Source organism: Saccostrea echinata, unplaced genomic scaffold (genome assembly GCF_033153115.1).
Source record: "Saccostrea echinata isolate AGI-Se365-2 ecotype Australia unplaced genomic scaffold, CSIRO_AGI_Sech_v1 ptg000053l, whole genome shotgun sequence".
NCBI lineage: Eukaryota > Metazoa > Mollusca > Bivalvia > Ostreida > Ostreidae > Saccostrea > Saccostrea echinata.
In genome coordinates, this window is record NW_026889802.1 from 957,577 (window position 1) to 962,932 (window position 5,356).

The following is a 5,356-nucleotide window of genomic DNA, read 5'->3' on the forward strand; positions in this document are numbered from 1 at the left end:
TCACTCCGCATTCGAGTACCTGTCAATATAGTCCAGAATAATATCTCGGTATTCTTATTTCTTTTATGGTTAATTACAATGACTATAAAAAATTATACCCTACATTTATTTTTTGTTATTGTTCTTACTGTAGAAAATTATCAATGTTGATTGATAAAATATTTCTTTAATTGTTTTCGTTACTAAGATGAACAAAATATTACTACGTCAGATAAGGGCAATAACTGTGTTTCGAATGTCAACATTAAATGGGAGTTACTTGCTCTTTTCTCGGAATGATTTCAATAACTTAATAATTTACAGATAGACAGAATAGCAAGAATAACGAAATGTTTTTTATGTCTTTGGTGTGATGCTATAAATTTGGTGTTTTGTTTGGTGATTGGGGCATATAGGGGGCTTGTATACCGGATTGTATTGAAAAAATATAAGAATCTACTTCCCATATACTTAAAAAGCTGTTATAATAAAGATTCTAACACTTTTATACAAAATATACTATGTATACAAAAACGTACCACACCTATATACGTTTATGTAAGGCTGAGATCAGCGCAAGAACATGATTGTGATGTGCAGGAAATATCTGGAAAGATTGCACTTCAGAATCTGCAGATATCTGGAGTCTGTTTGGGAGGACTTTCTATATATATATGAGTGAAGATCTCTCTCTCTCTCTCTCTCTCTCTAGCTTTTTCCAAGTAAGTTTGGCTGGGAAAAGACCGTTTTTGAGCCAGTTTGAGGTATTCACTAAAATCAGTAAGATTATAAGTTACAAGATTGTTTACTGGAAATGTCCTCCAAGAATGAATATATAAACGTGTTAAAAAGACTTGCTTACCATTAAGATACATCTGAATCATAGAGGCTCACTCTCAGTATGGTTTATGTTACGGTGTACAATTACGGTGTATTGTGTTCTCAATTTAATACCCCCCCTCCTCCTTAAAAAAAAAATCGCAGGGCCTCAAGTAATGCTAGCACTTTGAAATATATCATACTTCTATGACAATACTTTTTTTTAACGCAGCACAGTTTAGGCTGCAATAAGGAGGCGGGGCCTAATTTTTACGGGAAATGCTTACTATGACATCACACAAAAATATATGTTCTTCAAATTACCACAAAATGAAATGATTTGCTATTTTAAACTGTTGGATAGCTTTAAACTACATCAATACTTACTATTGCATGTATTTTTGTCGTTGGTTAAATCCTACACAGCAATATATAAACAATTCACCGATCGCAATGCACTTGTCAATGTGACGTCATATCGCAACATTTGACGCAGTTTGTATGCAGTGAGAGGCGGATCAAGATATATTTCATACAATGAAAAATGTATTTTGTAATTAAATAAAATGTATTTGCAGATATATAAGAGGCCATAAACTTGGATGCGATGTCTATTTTGTGATTTTATTCCTATACTTCCCGTATATTTCCTAGACAAGCTATACTGCAGTATCGTGCCGTTACCTATTTTCGATAGTATCCTAATTTCGATAGGCTACTTTTTTTAACAACCATTCGGAAAACCTGACGTCATTTTTCGGAACGCTTCTCCTAAAATTAGCATCAGACGTAGAGTGTTAAAAAAAACCAAAAAGATCGAAAATTATGCCATTTAGAGAGGTAAGATATTATTTCTCTATTTATCTATTCAAATCACGCCCTTTTCTCATAATGCAAAAAAATCCACCCTAAATACCCTATCTTTGAAGCCTGAAAACAACATCTGATCACCCTAAGTTGTCGTCTGTTTAAAAGCTCTGTGTTATGGTCTAAAAATAGATAAGCCTCACTTTGAGCAAACTTCCGCTTTAAAAAAAAAAGTATGGAAGCCCGTTACATGTATTTTACTTTAAATTTCGAGATTTTTCTATGTTTTAAGATTTTGTTTCTGTTGCTTTATTGTTTGTTTCCTTGTAGATATTTTCCATCCAAAGGGGAAATTACAAGAACTATAGTCCAGAGGCTTTGGATAATGCTTTCCAAGCAGTAAAAGGGGGGATGAGTGTTCATGGTGCTGCCAAACGGTTTCAAGTTCCCCTGACAACTTTAAGAGACAGGGTGGATGGACGAATAAGTATTGATGTAGCATCATCAGGACCCCCACCACTGTTTACTCAGGAACAGGAATCTTACATAGTGGAGCATGTAAAGACAATGTCTGAGATAGGATATGGATATACCCGTGCAGAGGTGCTGAACCTTGCCTCTGACTATGCTGTAGATCTCTGTATTAGGGAAAAGGGGAAAGACTTAACAATGAAGTGGTATTATAACTTCATGAGGAGGTGGCCTGAGCTTCATGCAGTAAAACCATCAGGGTTGTCAGAACTACGAGCAAAAGCCGCATCTCCGGAATGTATTAGCAAGTACTTTGAAGAGCTAAAAATCATCATTGACAGGTATGGACTGGGGGATAAGCCTCAACTTATATTTAATGTTGATGAAAAGGGAATAAACACAGGTGGGTCAAAGCCTCCAAACATTGTTGCAGCAAAAGGGATGGCAGCACAAGTTGTAACATCTGAGAGGTCCCAAACAATTACTGTTATTGGATGTGGAAATGCTGTGGGGAGCAGTATTCCTCCATTTCTGGTGTTTCCAGGTAAACGTTTGTTACCTGAATTATTAGATGGTGCCACCACTGGCTGTGATGGGACCATGAGTGACACAGGCTATTCGAATACTGAAATTTTCAATAACTATGTCAAGAATCATTTTACCAGATATGTCTCTGGGAACCCCGGACAGCTGATTTTGCTTTTGTATGATGGTCACAGAAGCCATACATCTCTTTCATTAATCCAGTGGGCCCGTGAAAACAACATCATTCTTTTTGTCTTGCCTCCTCACACGAGTCATCTTTTACAGCCGATGGACGTTGGCTGTTTTGGTCCATTCGAGACTCTTTATCAGCAAGAAGCTCATAAATTTATGCGACAGAGTGTCGGTCGTTCAGTGACAAGGTATGACGTGTGCAGGCTTGTATGCAAAGTTTACGACACTGCCCTTAGTCCTCAGAATTTAAGATCAGCCTTCAGGAAAACTGGTATTTATCCTCTAAATTCATCAACAATTAGTGAAAGCAGGACTTTACCATCTCTTGTATACAAAGGCAAGGTAGACATCACCAAAACTTCAACAACAGCTACTGTTATCTCTGATGAAAAAGTTACTTCTACTGCTGAAAGCTTTTTCAAGAAGCGTGGTGGAGAGGTCCTCTTAGCTGTGGAGAAGGCAAAAAAACCAAGAAGAAATCTCAGTTCCATAATTGCAGGGAAAGCCATAACAGAAAAGAATGTATTTGATAAAATTCAGGCATACAATGAAAAGTCGGAACACTCAACAAAAGGAAAAGGGAAGGGGAAAGGAAAAGGGAATGCAAAGCTAGTGGAAAACCAAATTGCAGGTCCTTCTAAAGATACAGCAGGTCCTTCCAAGGTTTCAAATACTTCACATCCATCAATTGATTTGTCAGATGAGGAGTCATTAGCTGATGAGGAAAAGTGCTGTGTCTGTGATAGACTGGAGCCTGAACAATTGAAGTTTAAGCCTTACATTGAGTTTGTTAGGTGGGGACAATGCCAATGTGGACACTGGGTGCACCTGTCCTACTGTGTGAAGGAAAAAGTAATCAGAAGAGACACACAAATTAAATGCCCTCATTGTGTTTGACATTGTTATTTCAGTCAATGATTCCTGACTTGAACTTTCAATTTCATAAAATTTCAAAAAAAAAAAAAAGAAGAAGAAGAATTGAAGAAATTCTATTAAATTAAATGTTTTGGTTAATTATTATTTATTTTTGTTAAGATGGTTAAAAAAAAAATAAATAAACAAACAAACAAACGAACAAAACAAAACAAAAATCCACAACATATTAATTTAATTTTATGTTTTTATGCCAATTACTGTGCGCCATACTTGCTATCGAAAATAGGTGACGTCATTCAAAACAACTCGGATTATGGCGGATCCAAAGAAAGTTGTAACAGTACTGGAATTCTTATGATTTCAAAAACAAATTAAGGTCAGATATATTTATGTATTGTTGACTAATAATACATAAATAGTTAAGGTGAGAAAAACATAGATACACAGATTAAATTTGTGACTAAAGTTTTACACTATCGAAAACCGGTAACGCCAGGATATATTTGAATGCAGATTCATTGAAGGGTAATAGAATGGTCGTAATAAATCGATATATTGCAAGGGGCATACCCTAAATGAATTATGACAAGCTTTTACACATAAACTCAAGAGGTATGAAGATATTTGAAAAGTGCTGCGAACCTGATTAGTTATTTATATATATATATAATGTACTTGACCAGCAAAATATTCAACATACGGTCTATAACAAACGTAATTTTAGCAATTATATAGTAGAATCTATATAGGTTCGCAGCACTTTTCACGAACTACAAAGAGTGTTGAAAATAATTATAAATTAAACTGAGATTTTTAACGTGGTTATGCCCTTGCAATATTGGAATTTATAGATGTCCTCAATACTGCAGGTATATTTGCTAAAATCACGCGCGATCACGTGATTGCCACATTACGTCACAAGTCTAGGTAAGAAATCTTGTAGTTTTCAACCACATTACATTTGTCCGATAATAGTCAAGTCCTAAAAAGAATCGCCCATCCTTGTAAAGAATGTATTTTCGATATAAAAATTCGCCGATATTTCCATTAGTCACCTTAACTGTACTGCGAAAGTACATAGCGGTATGATATTAAAAACAAACAAACAAACAAAAAACTGCAGAAGTTTCCGGCACATATTTATTTTAAGGCAGAGAAAAAAACCCAAACCATCCTGAAACCGATCGAGTATCACTCCCTGTCCGTTCTCGGAATTTAAATCTTGATTATCTTATTTACAATCTGGTTAAAGTTATTTTTGTATATATTTTGCCATATTGTAACATGCTAGCATTATGAAAATAGTCTCAGACACCTTTGACGGTAATTTCCCGATTTACCCAGGGGATAATTATTCAGATCAACACAAGTTTTAGAAACGATGAATTAAAAATTGCGAACAAAGTATTTTTCTGCCGCCTACCTCAAGTTAATTTTCAAGGTTAACATATTTGAATGATTTTTTCCCCATATTTTAAGATATACATGTACATGTATATGAATTTTCATATACTAAAACTTACTTGGGAAAACAAGATTTCTAATCTCTCCCTCTAATCATGTATGATTTTGGTTAAATATGTGTTTTTCACAATAGAAATCAATGGAAAACTGAAAATTATTGAAACCCACCCCTTCAGTGAAACAAAAGTCCTTTTTTATAGGTGCTATTTTGTACACGAAAGCT